Raw genomic sequence first — 18441 nt, forward strand, 5'->3', positions numbered from 1 at the left:
GGTTTTTTTTTAAACCAGAAGGAGAAATCCATATTCATTTCATCAGGTTGGAGGCTACCTAGACGGAATATAGAGTGTAGCTCCTCCACCCCGAGGGTGGCACGAGAGGAGGAACGGGAAAGGGAATCAGAATCGAATCACATCACTGACTGGAATATCCTGGTGCAAACACTCGGAAGTGTTTTGTCTTTGTTATTCATTGCGGATTCCTTAGGCTTACCTGCTTTCAGAAGCAATGCCTCGCGGGGTGGGGTTAAAAGCCGATCGCAACGGACGTTTGTATGTTTTAGTGGTTCATGAAAGTTTAGTAATGTCGAAGAAATCAATAACGTATTTCAATTCAGATAGATAGCGTTCTGATTTCAGCATCACCAGGATCACCATAACAACCCGCACGGAGATCAGAAAGCCCAGCTCCAAATGCCTCCGGCTTTACGGCTTCTATGTCACTGGGACGTAAATTAACATTAAACATCCTCCCGCTCTCCCTCCCTCGCTCTCTTCGACCTATAAGGGGTTTTTTTTTGGAAATAGGACCAGACGTGTTGACATGGAGATCACGCAGGTTTCCTTCACGGTCGTTCAGCGAGATGTGTGTAAAGTTCAGAGGATTCCGCGTCATTGTTACCCGGGAATGAATGACCGGAAACGACACGGGGATGAAATTCGCTCTCCGTCTACATGAGTTGACAACACATTGTACTCGAGACGGCAGACTTATAAATTGAATAGGCACGGATCATTTTTTAAAAAAATATATTGTGTATCAGTAGCTAATCTGCGAAAGTAAATTCTGTGAAGAAGCACATTGGGAAAGATGGTGAGTCCATTGAAGGGGTTGTTTGGGCTGCAAGGACTGGTTTTCATTCGGAGGGTGAAATCCAGGCAGGTACGTGTTGATATAACGATTGACAATTGAGAATAGGAAGAAAATGCTCATCGTCCATCGCCAACACGTGGTATATAACGAAAACTAAAGAACTGTACATTATTTGCTGTACGGAGTGGGGTGTTGTTTCCCCCATTGAATGAGACTTTTCGAGAATGCTTCGGGTGTGAGTTCAGAATGTGGCTGCTTCCCTTGTGGACAGTCGATGTAGAAACACTGGTAGACATTCAATTCGTAGATCTATTGCAGAAACTCGAGGATGTATTCATACGTGTTAGGTAGAGAGAAAAACATTAACAAATGATCGCAGGAGCAATTGGGTTGCTCCTATTAAAAGTAAGCATACTATATTGATATATTTCTCTATATTCCTTTCAGAAGACAATTAATTCGGCAAAACATTTCGGCTGCAAGGTACCATATTTTAAATTAAACATATGAAAATACAAACACGAATTAAAATCGTTTTTATTAGTTTGGTGGTTAAATATCAATATTCTGATGCAATGCATAAACTTCATTTTAACGCAACACGTTATAACAACTTGTATTAGTAAGGCGCCTTAAGCGTAGCAAAATGTTTTGACGTTTTTCACAAGTACATAATCCAACGAAATTTGTTACTAAACTGCATAAAGACAGATTAGAGATTACCAAAGAACTTGGTCATTGAGGAGGCTTCTTGGGGGAGGTTCGAAAGCTGGAGAAGTTCAAGCAGGGAATTTCAGAATTGAATACTTCAGGGTTGAAGGCGCATCTGGCATCGCTGGCGGGACGAAACTTGGGGGTGCTCAAGCGCTGGGAATCAGAGGCGTCCAACTGTCACGAAAGAAAAGGAATTAGAAATGGGCTTGGACTTCAACATTGTTATTTTGTTTGTACAAACTTGAATAACTTTTCAGAATGCCTGGGCGAAACAGAATATTATCAGTTCTAATCAATTCTAAACGAGATAGTCAAACGATTAGCTATTAATGTAACAATGCATCAAATAACCATCTGGGACATTAAATCACAGAATAGATAAAATAGAATTGGAGCCAGTTTTAATGTATGAAATGTGCGCAGATTTAACGGCCATATAGAAATGAAGATTACATGGTATGACGCTTGTTTATGTAATTATATCATAAAATTAACAATCCGAGGATCAATATTGGCAACCATGCATGTCAATGAGTTTATTAGTAGGATTATGCAATTGTTTTCTTTCCCCTACGTATACAGTATGGTTACTGGGGACTATCGCTTGCTTGTGTGATGAGGCAGGGTGCGTGCGTGTGGGGAGGTGGGGTGGGGAGGCTGGAGAGGCGATGCTGGATTGAGCTGGGCGGCGATATTGCAGGGAGACAGACGCACCGACTGTGCGATTGAAATGGGGAAACCATCAAACATGGCGAAAGCTGCAGCCTGCTCCCCCCTCCCCTTCCTCAATAACCACAGCTGACTGACTGACGCCTTCGCAAACTGTAAGAAAAAAACACAGCTATTTATGTTTTTCGTAATCGGAGTTGCATATTCATAAAGAGCCACTGATCCGCTCCCTGTCGCCGACCAGAGGTCCTGATGGTGCCGCAGGCTGATCAATATATCGCTCTGAATCCCAACCAACGTCTTGCCCGTCTGCCCCTTTAGGAGACGGACGCTTCCTATCGACCGTCTGTAAACATCTTCTTCACGAGGGTAGCAACTTTTCAGTCATTCTGCTGCTGAAGCTGCTGAATCCAAACGGGTAATCTGAACGAGGTGTCACAGCTGTACATCTTGTCTATTATTTGGATGATAGCGTTGTCAGAATTTTTGCGAAAAAAAACCTGTCAGGGATGCCACGCGTTTGATTTGAGGTTTTCGAGGTTGGGAAACAGCGCCCTGTTTTCTCTCTCCGCGACACTGCCACATTCAGTTGTGTCAAACATGGAAGATGTTTCCCCCCCAGACTGTCTGTAGGTAATGATCGGAATTTACCGCTGCTCTTCGCCATCTCGGTTCTGCTTGCATTAATGCGGTGTTCGCGCATTTTACTCGGCGAAATGCTAACCTTCCCTTTGTTATGCGAGATCCGTGAGTGAAGATTTGGATTGTTCAAAGTCTGTTTATGATTTAGGCAGATTAACACCAACAATTCATAACGCCTGTAAGTATCATTGGGTGTTTACCATTGTCGGTATGATGAGGCATCTGGGCACCGCGAGAAAATTGTTATGTGGAGCTGTCTACGTGATGCAAATTAAACCCTGGTGGTTCTGAACATATTGATGTTTGTATGTTGTGAATGATCGCGGTTTTGAAATGGGCTTGTCGGATGTAATAGGTGTATCGTTCTCAGGCAGTGTTTAAAAAAAAAACACCGGTAATCTTCAGAACCGAAGGACTAGTTTAAAAACAAACAAGATGAGCTCCCCTCCACCCCCCCACACCTTCCCAAACAAATGGTGATGTAAATGTATAAAGTTGAAATCACCACCCATACCTTTCTCATTTCGGCAAATTCTTAGGACAAATTGCGCCTAAAACGGTTGGGGGGCGGGGGGGGGGGAATCAAGGGTGTGTAATTGTCTTCGATTTTTATGGCGATCTGTTAAGCGAGCATATTAAACACATTATTTAACGTTGAAGCAAATCACCTCGTATAGGCTATCGTCATCCACTGTGGAATACAGAGAGAAAATTCTAGTATAACCAGCTCCCGGCGGCACGCATGGGCGGGATTCAAAGACAAATATTTCATTTGTATCTCATTTTGAGTGAGGTGGGTGGGGAAATTACCAGACTGTTGCTTGGTTCAGCAGTCCACAAATGGGAATATTTGGTAAACTTCAGGGTATTCTTGGGGGTAAGAAAAGAAACCAAAAACTACAGGGAAATGATTTGTATAGTGTTAGATAACACTAGATCTGAAATCAATTGATGAAGTTAAATAATCATTCCTTTAGTGTAGGTTAGTTGTTATTTATCCATATATTTTTAACAATAAATCAGTCTTTGCAGATCTATTCACATTTGGAATAGTGTTTACATAAAGGAAGGGTGTTTGGAACATTGAACATAGAACAGTACTGCACAGGAAGAGGCCTTTCGGCCCACAATGTTGTCCTGTATCAGCTAAAAGGTAAATTAAAAACACCCAAAAATGAATCCCTCCTACCTACATAATATCCATATCCCTCCATCCTCCTCACATTCATACGCCTATCTAAATGTCTAATAAAAGCCTCTAATGTATTTTCCTCTACCACCATACTCGGTAGCACATTCTCATCCACCACTCTCTGAGTAAAAAACTTACTGCTCACATCCCCTTTGAACCGACTACCCCTTCTCACCTTCAGTTCATGCCCTCTGGTACTAGATATTTCTACCCTGGGAACAGACACTCTCTGCCCACTCTATGCCTCTCATAATCTTAAAAACCTCTATCAGATCTTCCCTCAGCCTCCACAACCCAGGTTTGTCCAGCCTCTCATCATAGCACATGCCCTCTAAACCAGGCAGCATCCTGGCAAACCTCTTCTGCGCCATCATAGGCGAGTGAAGTAGTCTAAACGAATGAAAGCTTGGGGGATTTCAAGCCAGATTAGTTTTCTGCTGTGTTTAATGCTGAATTAAGAGTTGGTTTTGGATCCAGTAACAAAACTAGCCACATCCACAGAATGGGGGAGTTGAGGACCAGAGGACACAGCCTCAGAGTAGAGGGAAGTCCCTTTAGAACAGAGATGAAAAGGAATTTCTTCAGCCAGAGGGTGGCGAATCTGTGGAATTCATTGCTACAGATGACTGTGGAGGCCAAGTCACTGGGTATATTTAAAGCGGAGGTTGATACGTTCTTGGTTAGTCAGGGGGTCAAAGGGAGCAGGCAGGAAAATGCGGTTAAGAGGGATAATAGATCAGCTGTGATGGAACGACGGCGTAGATCCCCGATGGGCAAGAAGGTCTAATTCTGCTCCTATCCCTTATATGGTCTTATGGAAATAATGAGTGTGGTGAAATACCACAGATTGACCCTGTTTGCAGGTGTTTAGGGAGGGTCTTCACAGTGTCTCATTGCAAAAGCACTGGTGTACTCCGAAGAATGTGAGAGATAATTCAGTCATTGGTTTCAATAATCTCTATAGGAATAGGATGGGCTGAAGAAGGCAGCATCTGGCAAATGAGAATGAAGGCTACTTAGTAGAGATCTCAGTAAACATGATTTGAACAAACTGGCATGAAAGTGACACATTGCTGAATAAAGTTTACATTTCTCAAAGTTGTCAAGTAAAAGTATCAACAAGTTGGCAAATCAGATTTGACTATGACAAGCAAATTATTTGCATTATACAAATATTTAAAATTATATTCAACAAAATGATCTGATACTATGATATAAAATTAAACCCTTCAATATCACATTTAACTAGAATAACTTCATTTCAAAATTAAAAAAGGGATTAATGAACATTTTTGTTGCTAATTATGGTTCACAGTGGGAGAGCTTGTGTATTTTCTTTTTAATGTAAATTAAAGTTGTTCTATCAGTTTGAAGATTTGAGAGGAAAACTTTTATGGGTTGTATTCAGTTTTTTTGCAAAATAGCTTTGGTGCCTAAAACTTTTGCACAGTACTGTATTTGTCAACATGGAGTGTAGAGTGAGTTTGTAAACCTGCTGGGAGCAAATAATGTTAGGTGGACTGCCGCAGGAGTGGTGTGGGACAGGTGTAGATATACCCAGCCCTGAGGTGCCAGGTAATTTGAATACAAACAATTATGTTATTGATCGCTACTGAATGTCTCTCTGGTGCTTCCCACTCCCTCCCGTCTCCCCTCCTTTTCCCTTTTCCCAACCATGATTTCCCTCTCCTTGCCCCCTTCCCACTCTCAGCCCACAACAGAGACCCATATCAGAATCAGGTTTACCATCACTCACATATGTCATGGGATTTGTTTTTTTTTGTGTGGCAGCAGTACAGTGCAATACATAAAATTGCTAAGTACTATACAAAAGTCTTAGTTACCCTAGCTATAGAAATGTGCCTAAGACTTTTGCACAGTATTGTACTTCAAGGTGTTTTTGTATGCAATTAAAATATTGAAATATATTTACCAATGAGTCCAGTATGTTGTATTCTGTGAATTAATGGATAATGTATAAATTACTGCATAATTTAGAAGCTTTGAGGGTCTTTCTTTAAAAGACATATTTTGTTTATCAATGCATTTGATCCGGGTCACGGATACAGCAGCTTTCGGAATAAAAGCAAAAATTATCAGAGATATTTCACAGGTTAGGCAACATTTGTGGAGAGAGGAAAGTAGAAATAAAGATTCAGAGTGATGGCCTTTCATCAGGTTCTGATTAAATGTCACTAACATAATTCCCTCCTCTGATCAACACACACAAAATGCTGGAGGAGCTTAGCAGGTCAGGCAGCATCAATGAACATGAATAAACTGTTGATGTTTCAGGCCGAGACTCATCTTCAGGACTAAGAAGGAAGGGGGAAGAAAAGATGGGGAGGGGAAAGATGTTGCCTGATCTTTTGAATATCTCCAGAAGATTCTGATTTTCTTCAGATATCCAGGATTTGCTGTTTTTTTTGCTCTACAATTGCAAGTTTTTGGTATTTGTTCATAATCAGTGGGAAGTAATTCAATTATGCAACATAGAATAAACAGCCATCAAAATGATGAATGCTTGGAGAAATTTTTTTGTGGCTGTGTATTCAAAATGACCGAAGAGTATTAACTAAAATAGAGGCGGCATTATTTCCCTTGCTTCAAATGTAAATCACAAACTAATAATCAGTTTAAGTTTTCTTCTGTTGGTTAAGCTTCTAGTAATATTCCGAGATTTATTCATTCTTCCAAAGGCTTCAATTTAATAATTCTCAAAATCAAAGTCAAAGTAAATTTATGATCAAAGTACATATACAGTATTTCACCATATATACCTCTGAGATTCAATCTATTGCAGGCATACTCAGAAAATCTATAGAATAATATTTATAATATAATCAGTGAAAAGGCCACATCAACTTGGGCGTTTAACCAATATAACAGGACAACAAACTATCCAAATACAAAACCAAATAAATAATCATTAAAAAATCAGCAATAAATATTGAGAACAAGAGATGAAGAGTCTTTGAAAGTGAAAGTGATATATATTACCTTGAGATTCATTTTCTTGCAGGCATTTACAAGAAAATAAAGAAATATGATTGAATTTATGAATAAATGAAGAAATTAATATCAGGAACATGAGTTGTAGCATCCTTGAAAGTGAGTCTATAGGTTAAGGAATCAGTTTGGAGTTGTGGTGAGCGGAGCTATCCATGTCAGTTCAAGTGCCGGATGGCTGTAGGGTAATAACTAATTCTAAACATAGTGGTGTGGGACCTAAGGCTCCTATACCTCTTGCGTGATGGTGGTTGAGAGAAGAGCGCATGGTCTGGATGGTAGGGGGTCCTTGATGATGGATGCTGCTTTCTTGTGTTAATGCTCCATGTAAGTGTGCTCAGTGGCAGGGAGGGCTTGCCTGTGATGGACTGGGCTGTACCCACTACTTTCTGTAGACTTTTCCATTCCTGGGCATTGGTGTTTCTATCCCAGGCTGTAACACAGCCAGACAGGACACTCTCCACTGCATCTACAGAAGTTCGTTGGAGTTTTATGTGACATACTGAATCTTCATAAACCTCTAAGAAAGTAGAGGTGCAATTCTTTCAAAGAATTATTAAATCGCAGTCACATTTTAGTAAATAATTTTCATGAGTCTGGTGAAAAAGCAAATATTTAAAATATTTTTCTAGGTTGATAAACTCCAAGGTAATGAGTAATGGAGCTTTACGTATAAGAATGCAAAATTTATGTGGTTTAAGAAAATAAGATCTTACAAAAGTATTTTTGATGGTGTTGGATATAATCTCTTCACTGTTCATTATTTTTCATTCTGTTTTTTTAAACATGCTTTGAATGTGTGCAAATGATTACACAGTCACTAATTGTTGTTCGTGTATACTCAAGAAGTAATATCAACTGTATAATGTTAATAGACTCGAGCTGCCAAGAGACACATGATTCAGCATAAATAGATTACTCTAATTAAATAGTAATGTTTTCAAGAATATGGATACCACATGTGCTAGCTTAATACATTAGCATAATGTTAGTTATCCATCATCTGTATTGTCGCCCACCCCTAGTTTGTTGGAGAAGGTGGAAGTGAGTCTTATTCTTAAATTCATTGATGAAGATTGGATGTCCTACACCTAATGATATTGATTATCACATGTAACCACAAATAACCATATAACAATCACAGCACGGAAACAGGCCATTCCGGCCCTCCTAGTCCGTGCCGAACTCTTAATCTCACCTAGTCCCACCTACCCGCACTCAGCCCATAAACCTCCACTCCTTTCCTGTCCATATACCTATCCAATTTTACCTTAAATGACACAACTGAACTGGCCTCTACTATTTCTACAGGAAGCTCATTCCACACAGCTGTCACTCTCTGAGTAAAGAAATACCCCCTAGTGTTTCCCTTAAACTTTTGCCCCCTAACTCTCAAATCATGTCCTCTCGTTTGAATCTCCCCTACTCTCAATGGAAACAGCCTATTCACGTCAACTCTATCTGTCCCTCTCAAAATTTTAAATACCTCGATCAAATCCCCCCTCAACCTTTTACGCTCCAATAAATAGAGACCTAACTTGTTCAACCTTTCTCTGTAACTTAAGTGCTGAAACCCAGGTAACATCCTAGTAAATCGTCTCTGCACTCTCTCTAATTTATTGATATCTTTCCTATAATTCGGTGACCAGAACTGTACACAATATTCCAAATTTGGCCTTACCAATGCCTTGTACAATTTTAACATTATATCCCAACTTCTGTACTCAATGCTCTGATTTATAAAGGCCAGCGTTCCAAAAGCCTTCTTCACCACCCTATCTACATGAGACTCCACCTTCAGGGAACTATGCACTGTTATTCCTAGATCTCTCTGTTCCACTGCATTCCTCAATGCCCTACCATTTACCCTGTATGTTCTATTTGGATTATTCCTGCCAAGATGTAGAACCTCACACTTCTCAGCATTAAACTCCATCTGCCAACGTTCAGCCCATTCTTCTAACCGGCATAAATCTCCCTGCAAGCTTTGAAAACCCACCTCATTATCCACAACACCTCCTACCTTAGTATCATCGGCATACTTACTAATCCAATTTACCACCCCATCATCCAGATCATTTATGTACAGTACTGTGCAAAAGTCTCGGATGCATACACAATATATAGATAGGCTGCCTAAGACTTTTGCACAGTACTGTAGTAATCTTATGTTTTGCACTGTACTACTGCCAGAAAAAAAGGACTTCTGCCAGGACTCATGGGGAGGCAAAGTATGATCCTTTCAAGAGACCTAGAATATAAAAACAAGGATGTAATGTTGAAGTTTTATAAAGCACTGGTGAGGCCTCACTTGGAATATTGTGAGCAGTTTTGGGCCCCGTCTAAGAAACAATGTGCTGACAATGGAGGGATTCCAAAGGAGGTTCACAAAAATGATTCTGGGATGAAAGGCTTATCATATGAGGAACGTTTGATGGCTCTGGGCCTTTACTCACTGGAATTCAGAAGAACGAAGGGTGACCTCATTGAAACCTATTGAATGTTGAAAGGACTCAATATGAGTGGATGTGGAGAGGATGTTTCCTATGGTGGGTGTGTCTAAGACTAGAGGACACAGCTTCAGAATACAGGGGTGTCCTTTTAGAGCAGAGGTGAAGAGGAATTTCTTTCGCCAATGTGTGGTGAATCTGTGAAATTTGTTGCCACAGGTGGCTGTGGAGGCTAAGTCTTTATATGTATTTAAGGCAGACATTGATAGATTCTTAATTAGTCAGGACACGAAGGGATACGGGAAGAAGGCAGGAGATTGGGGTTAAGATGGAAAATGGATCAGCCATGATGAAATGGTGGAGCAGACTTGAAGGGCCAAATGGCCTAATTCTGCCCCTCTAACTTATGGCCTTACGGTCCAGTTTTGTGAAGTTGTTTGTTGATTTCTTGTTCTAAGGAAGTGGAAATAAAAATACATTGTTGATGTTAAGTTCATCATCCACCATGCTGTTTCAGAAGTGCAAAATCCAGCCAGAGATTGGATAGCACACACTGCTCATGCCTTTACACATATTTTGAGGGAGAGTTCTGAAAGAGAGGCAGCCCCAGTGATCCGTACTAAAATTGATCAGCTGTTTAATTCAAGTAGCCACTAGCTGTGTACAGTGTTCCATGTTGCTGAAGTAGGATCTTTGTAGAAACTGGCTTATATTTTGCTAATTTAGTGCATAGCTAAGTGCAGTCTATTTCAGCATATTACATGAGTTTGACGTGCTTGCCATAGGTGGATGGAGGTAATGGGGTTAAGCAGTACCACTGCTTAGAATCTGCGGATGTTGTGCATTGTGATCATGGTTAACTAGCAAGCTACACTGAATACAAAGAACTGGCCCATAAGCCTAACGAACATGTGTTAGTGTCAGAAACAAGAGAAATCTTGCAGATGCTGGACAGCTTCTTTGCTGTTTTAACTCCCGTACTGTGGACATAGCATGATCGCCTGTGTAAGGTTCACTTTGAGTGTTCAAGTGATTTATGAATTTCTCTTGTGTTTACCTGCTCCCATTTTCAGGTTTGCTTAGTTATTGGGATACAACATGGACTAGGCCCTCCCGGCCCTTTGAGCCACACTGCCCAGCCATCCCCCAATTGAATCCAAACCTAATCACATGACAATTTACAATGGCCAATTAACTGGTACATTTTTGGACTGTGGGAGAAAACCAGTCATGGGGAGAATGTACAAACCCCTTACAGGCAGCAGTTGGAATTGTACTAACCGCTACACTACCGTGCCGCACTTTAATTCCAACTCCGTCTTGGATATGAACCTCAGTTCCAGCAGGACGTCATCACTGCTGCCAAATGTTCAGTAGTTGACTGTACTGTAGACATACAACTCACTCGATAACAGTAAATATCTAAGTAGTGAACTCCCCACCGCTGTTCAGAACACCTTCGATGCTGAGAAACATCCTAGGTTGCACTGGAACACATCATCAGCAATGTACCCTGTGGTTGTCGGGGTTCCGGGGCTTTTAACATCAGACGCTGTTTCCCAGGCGACCCAGTCAGGGTTGGCCATGCCCTGGCTTGAGTCTCAGCAGCATCAGACTACCTCTTGACCCATAGCCATCTGGAGGCTAATGCAGTGTGCAAGAATGTAAGTGACTTATTAATACCATACAGTTGCTTATTAGTTTTAGTTGAAAGCCAGCCCAAGAGGTCTGTGTCCCTCAATTAATCTGAAAGAGCACTCAGGTTGTACATTATCAACCGTGAGCACTACGTAATCCTCAGGAGAGCCTTGTGGTCAATGCGTCTTCCTCCTCCTCACTGTCATGCATTATGCTCGTGCTGTCATTGGAGCTTTTTAAGTCTTACAACATCTTTATGATCTTCCTTCCAATCCTCCAAGTTATCAATGCTGGATTGACTTTGGCATTGCTTGCTTTATAAGTCGGGGGGTTAATTTCTACAATTGAAATTAGTTCAGAGATACAACAGGAGCTGTTTGTACAGGCAGACCTATTTTCTAGTAGCACTTGCATACACAGTGCTGAAGTGTTTTGAGAGTTTGGTGATGAAACATATCAACTCCTGCCTGAGAAGTGACTTGGATCTGCTCCAGTTTGCCTGCTGGCACAACAGGTCAACAGCAGATGCCATTTCATCAGCTCTTCACTCAACCCTGGAACATCTGGACAGCAAAGCTGCATTCACCAGGATGCTCTTTATCGACTACAGCTCGGCATTCAATACCATCATCCCCTCAAAACTAATCAATAAGCTCCAAGACCTTGGCTTCAATACTGGCTTGTGCAATTGGATACTTGATTTCCTCACTTGCAGACCCCAGTTTTTTAAAAATCAAAATATACTTTGTTCAAATATAAAATTATGTACAATAAACCTTTCAATGATTTTCAGCCCTTTACAAATGTTTCTGTTACAGTGTTTATATTCCCACACTTTTGCTACCTACGTGGCACTCTGTTATTCCATATTTACATACACTTGTTCAGGGGTATACACCCCACCTCCCTACCCCTCAACTCCTGCGGGAGAAGACCCTAGACTGTAGACCTTCCCCACTGGGCCCTTGTGGTGGCTGCACCAAGTTTGAGTGCATCTCTCAGCACGTACTCCTGCAGCCGAGAATGTGCCAGTCGGCAGCATTCCCCCACGGACATCTCCATGTGCTGGTAGATCATCAAGTTTCGGGCTGACCAAAGAGCGTCTTTACGGAGTTGATGATCTGCCAGCAGCACCGGATGTTGGTCTCGGTTTGCGTCCCCGGGAACAGCCCATAGATCAGAGAGTCCTCTGTTACGCAGCTGCTGGGGATGAACCTCGACACTGTCCCTTCCATTCTCCTCCACACCTTCTTGGTGAACCCACAGTGTGCAAAGAGTTGGGTCACCGACTCCTCCTCACTGCAGTCCTCCCATGGGCAGAGGGGTGTGGAGACAACGTTCCAGGCGTGCAGGAGGGATTGGACTGGGCGGGCCCCTCTCACCGCCAGCCAGGCAAGGTCTTGGTGCCTGTTGGTGAGGTCTGGCGATGAGGCATTTTGCCAGATGAACTGGACGGTCTGCTCAGGGAACCACCCCACTGCAGCAACATCTCTGTGATCTCCATCAGCACAGGTGCAACAGTCTGTGTGCTTAGCCCCCTGCTCTACTCACTTTACACTTACAACCGTGTGGCTAAGCACAGCTCCAATGCCATATTTAAATTTGCTGATGACAGTACTGTCCTAGGCCAAATCAAAGGCGGTAACAACACAGGGAGGGAGATTGAAAATCTGTCTGTGTGGAGCCACAACAAGAACCTCTTACTCGCCATCAGGAACACCAAGGAACTGATAATGAAGTTCAGAAGGAAACTAGATGTCCATGAGCCAGTCCTCATCGGAGGATCAGAGGTGGAGAGGGTCAGCAACTTTAATTTCCTTGGTGTTATCATTTCAGAGGACCTGTCCTGGGTCCTACATGTAAGTGCAATTACAAAGAAAGCACAGCAGCACTTCTACTTACTTAGAAATTTGCAAAGATTCAGCATGACATCTAAAACTTTGACAAACTTCTACAGATGTGTTGTGGAGAGCATATTGACTGGCTGTAATACAGCCTACAATGAAAACACTAATGCTCTTGACTGGAAAATCCTTCAAGAAGTAGTGGAATTGGCCCTGTCCATCACAGGTAAAGCTCTCTCCACCATTGAGCAAATTTACACAGAGCGTTGGCACAGGGAAGTACCATCCATCATCTGGGACCTCCCTACCACCCAGGTCATGCACTCTTGCTGCTCCCATCAAAAAGAAAGTACAGAAACCTCAGGACTCACAGCACCAGGTTCAGGAACAATTATTACCCCTCAACCATCAGGGTCTTGAACCAAAATGGATAACTTCACTCAACTTCTCTTGCCCCAGCAGTGAACTGTTCTCATAGCTCATGGAATCACTTTCAAGGTCTCTTCAGCTCATGTTCTCGATACTTACTGCTTATTTATTTATCATTATTATTCCTTTGATTAAACTTCTGTTTGCATTTGTATAATTTGGTGAGTTTTACACACTGGTTGGCTGCCCTGTTGGTGCTTTCTTTCATTTATTCTGTTATGGTTATTTGCGTCATTGACTATGCCTGCAAAAAGTGAATCTCGGGGTTGTATATAGTGACATAAAAGTACTTTGAAAATAAATTCTCTTTGAACTTTGGAAAGTCAGGTTGTAATTTTGTTCCACAGTGTCATCCATAGTCAACTTATTTATTTATTTGAATGATTGATTGAGACAGTATAGGCCCTTCCAGCCCTTTGAGCTGCACCAACCAGCAACCCTCGATTTAACCCTAGCCTCATCATGGGACAATTTACCTTTATCAATGAACCTTTTGGCCGGTATGTCTCAGAAACCAGAACACCCGGAGGAAAGCCGCGCGGTCATGGGGAGAACGTACAAACTCCTTGCAGACTGTGGCGGGAATTGAACCCTGATCACTGCTACTGTAAAGTGTAATGCTAACCACTACGCTACTGTGCTGCCCATTGCAATTGGATGGACAAGCATTTTGGCATTTAGCCCAATTAAGCAGCAATGCTTTCCTTCTCATTTACAAAATGGTTTCAGAAGTTATGCATATGTCTCATGATACCATCAAGTTATAAATTCTAAAATAAAAAGGCTTGTCCACAACTTATTGTGCAGGTCCAGATGTTTCCTTTTGATTGCAAACATTGCTCTTGATTGTCTATGACTGCACTTTCCTTGCTTTTCATTATCACCACTGAACTAATCCCCTCCAGCAATATCCCACAAAATCAACGATTTGCTGCCTGCTTGGCATTTGATAGAAAGCCTTTTGCTTTGCAATCAAAGTGAAATGTAGTATATTTATCTTACTGGCTGGTATTTTGCAATTGGCAGAAAAGGGTCAGCATTCATTGCTAAAGCAAAACCCTGGCCATTCCAATAAAAGTGCCATATTTATTTGCATGAAAGGTAGAAACTGAAATATCAAACCTTTTACTTTAAAAGCCATTATATTTAATATTTTTTCTTTGGGAATAAGATGACACATACAATTATTTTTTTATATATGTCCAGAGAGGTTGTTGAGTAATTATGACTCAGTGTGCCTTTTGAAAACTCTCCATTAATGTTTAGCTTGCACAAAGGCTTTTCAGCAAAAATGACGAGTAAAAAGAACATTGACGTTTGTGTCAGTTTACTGATTCAGTGATGATTGAATCTGTGATTTCTGCAACAGGATATCTTGAGAAAGGTAGGTTATCACGAAGAGCAACTTCCAGATTTCTGGTCTAACTTGTCATGAATTGGAGGCTTGCGTGCCTCAGTCACCTGGAGATCTATGTTGTCTGGAGTCAGGGCTTTATGCTATGTCTCTTGGGAGGGTCACCCATGCCAAACAGGTCAAAGGATAGTGCTCAGACTGGTCTACCGGTCTTCCACGTTGGGGGGTTCAGCTCAGGGCTAACAACCCTGATTGGTCAAACAAAATTGCTATGGAAACAGCAGTGAAGAATCCTTCTGGATCTGAGTGGCCAAGAACAGACAGATGGGGACCTTCATTGCTGTCCTAAACGCCTGTAGGCATCATGGGCGGTAAGTAAGTTAGGTACGTACAGTAACTATTAAATATTTTTGTCAAAGGCAAATACTTGGTTAATATTTTATACTGAATACATTGATGTTAAGATGACTAGAGTCAAAGTATCTGACACCTATATTTTTAACCATCTTGAACAATATGAGGCTCAAATGTTTTTTGCAGATTACTGGACCAGGTGCAGATACTCACCGACTACATTTTTATCATAGTACTGCATCAACTAATTCCATGAGTTTATCTACTCACAAGCACCACAACATGTGCTGTGGTAACAATCTTCCGAATGACTAACCATTCCTGCCCTAAATTTCTCATCTGTCAGATTAGTCATCATTGTTACTTGTGTGCTGAAATATCCAGTGAAGATTGAACACTCAGTTGGAGAGCTGGTTCGTTGTATGGTAAGGACTTACTTACTTAAGCCTTACCTGTACTGGAGCAGCTCGACGAGTCCTCTGTCCTGGGCCAGTCTTTCAAGTTGACGCCAGGTGTAGTCCATCTTCTTGGTGTATCCTTCTTCTTCTGGGTGAGGTCTTTGGAGCTTCTGTTGGCGTTTCTGTGCACTGGGTTTTTATGGAATGGGATTGCCCACCCCATGCCCAGCCCTCCTTATGCAGCCAGGCTTGGGACTGTTGTATAGAATGGTTGAGAAAAAGAGGGACATTTAGGGGACTGATATATGGACATGGAGAATAACTGTACAGCTCAAAAGACACTCCCAGAAGTGGATATGTCAGCTAATCATTCACTACCAACAAAAGCAGAATGTATTTTCTTTAAGATCATAGAGTCTTAAAAGTACAGCATAGAACCAAGCCCTTTGGCCCATCTAGTGCATGCCAAACCATTTAAACTTGCCAGTCCCATTGACCTGCAACCCGAGCATAGCCTTCCATACCCCTGCCATCCATGAACGTATCCAAACATGCAATGTTTTTCAGCCTTTCCAAGATTCTAGCCAGGAAACATTCTCCTTAATGAGCAGAATGAAAAATAAACTTCAATGAAAAAAAGTTAATTTCACCAAAACACCAATTTTTTTTTGGTATCACCAGAAGATGACTTTGCCCAGTTCACCATGTGGGAGAAAGAATTTGGGGTGCAAGTTAGATGCAGGGAGATGATTCCCAATTGGGAAGCATTTACTTTGGATTCTGGATGAATGCCCATATGACATGTTATATTAATCCAGAGACTGTCATCTTTGAGGTACTGTACTTCATGTAGTTCTTATTTATAGTGTACCCAATCTGTGTTGTTGGTCTCAGCAAGGACCACAGCCATCATATCCTACACTTCCCTGCCTAAATTGCACTTCACTCTGACATCAGAGGGCATTGGAATACTGATCCACCTTTCAGGGAATACTCTATTCCTGTAATCAGGAAATTCCCTAAAAATTACATATTTCCTCTCTGGATAACTATTTGGTGTAAGGACCTTCTATCAGAACTTTTCTGGTTCCAACGACTTCTCCAGCTCGACTGGCTCTACCTAGGAGTTCTACTCTCCAAATTCTTGCCTGGGTTTGAAATTCCCTGCATCACTACCTGGCATTACATTCCAAGACTGAGCCCCATGTACAGGAGTTCAGCTAAGGGCTAACAACCCTGACTGGTCAAAAAATTGTTATAGAAGCACCTTGTGGTTCTTTGATCAATTACTTTCAATCATATCTGCTGGTTCTTAACACTTCTGTGAAAGGGAACCGTTTCTGTTTACCCTGTACCTTAATGATTTAAAATACTCGCTTTTCCAAGGAGAACAGCACCAGCTTCTGAAGTCTGTTCACATAATCATCGAATCATTTCTTAAATTTCTTTTTACGTCTTTACTAAGACAATGCCTTTCTTAATGTGTGGGACCCAGAACTGCTGTTGTAACCAATTCAGTGTTTTATAAGTTTCATTATTACTCTTTATTCTTGTACACTTTGCTTCTATTCATAAAGACTTGGATCCCATATCTTTTCTTAAAGTTCAAAGCTCAAAGTTAATTTATTATCAAAGTACATATATGTCACCATGTACAACCCTGAGATTCATTTTCTTGCTGGAATACTCAATAAATCCATTATAGAGCCAGTGAAAGACCACACTTGGGTGTTCAACCAGTGTACAAAAGACAGCAAACTGTGCAAATACAAAAAGAAAGAAGTAATAATAATAATAATAAAATAAGCAAAAAATATGAAAAACATAAGACAAAGAGTCCTTGAAAGTGAGTCCATTGGTTGTGAGAACATTTTAATGATGGGGCAAATGAAGTTATCCCCTTTGGTTCAAGAGCCTGATGTTTGAGGGGTAGAAATTGTTTTTGATCCTGGTGATAAGAGTCATGAGGCTTCTGTACCTCCTTTCTGATTACAACGGTGAGAAGAGAGCATGACCTGGGTGGCGGGCGTCCCTGATGATGGATGCTGCTTTCTTGCAACAGCATTTCATGTAGATGTGTTCAGTGGTTGGGAGGGTTTTACCAGTGATGGACTGGGCCATAACCACTACTTTTTTGTAGGTCTTTCGTTCAACACTGCCATTTCAATGAACTGAGCATTTACTGTATATATCACCAATCATCCCGCTCTTACTCCACTTTTAGAATTGTGCCCTCAATTTATGTTGCCCTTTCTCTTTCTTCCACCCAAAAGATAACACTACACATTTTCCAGCATTAAATTTCAACAGCATTTACCTGCCCTTCACAACAGCTTGTCTGCATCTCCTTGAAGTCCATTAAAGTTCAAAGTTCAACATGCATTTATTATCCAAGTATGTATACTTTATACAACCTTGAGATACATCTCCTTACAGGCAGCCACAAAAGAAAGAAACAAATAGTAAAGAAGATATAATATAAATATAATATATGATATATAAATATATAATATTATAATATAATTTATATATTATATAATATAAATATTTAATATATAAATATTTAATATATAAATATAATAATGTAATATAATATAAAAAATAGTAAACACTGAAAAGTAAAGTCCATCAAACACCCAATGTGCAAAGAGAAAAAAAAATCAAATTGTGCAAACAATAAAAACAAGCAAATAGCGCTTAGAATTGAAGTTCATGAAAGCGAGGCCACAGACACGAAGCCAGGCATCACTGAAGCCGATTTAGGAGCAGGCCACTAACTCAGTTCAGTGCAGAGATGAGTAAACCTCACTGAGCAGCGAGCTGAACCGGCCCGTCCATTGCCTCCAGCTCCAACACCCTGACCTCTTCAATTTGGCACACTGCTTAAATCAAACCTTGGATTGTTCCTTGTTGTTGGACCCAGGCCCT

At 41.1% G+C, this 18441-nt stretch overlaps 1 protein-coding gene across 5 annotated transcripts in view; it reads left to right on the top strand.

Annotated features, from left to right (window-relative positions):
• Nucleotides 1–591: 591 nt before the first annotated feature.
• The window catches only part of scn1laa (sodium channel, voltage-gated, type I-like, alpha), a 222323-nt gene continuing 204473 nt past the window's right edge, over nt 592–18441 (top strand). For 2 of the 5 annotated variants that reach the window (XM_073047433.1, XM_073047437.1), the window contains exon 1: nt 2894–3023. The gene's annotated coding sequence lies outside the window, so the exon portion shown is untranslated. Of the gene's footprint in view, nt 821–2198; nt 2837–2893; nt 3024–18441 lie in introns of those variants that run through there. The other 3 variants (XM_073047435.1, XM_073047434.1, XM_073047436.1) reach the window with 3 other exon arrangements.

Source organism: Hemitrygon akajei, chromosome 5, assembly GCF_048418815.1.
Source record: "Hemitrygon akajei chromosome 5, sHemAka1.3, whole genome shotgun sequence".
Classification (NCBI taxonomy): domain Eukaryota; kingdom Metazoa; phylum Chordata; class Chondrichthyes; order Myliobatiformes; family Dasyatidae; genus Hemitrygon; species Hemitrygon akajei.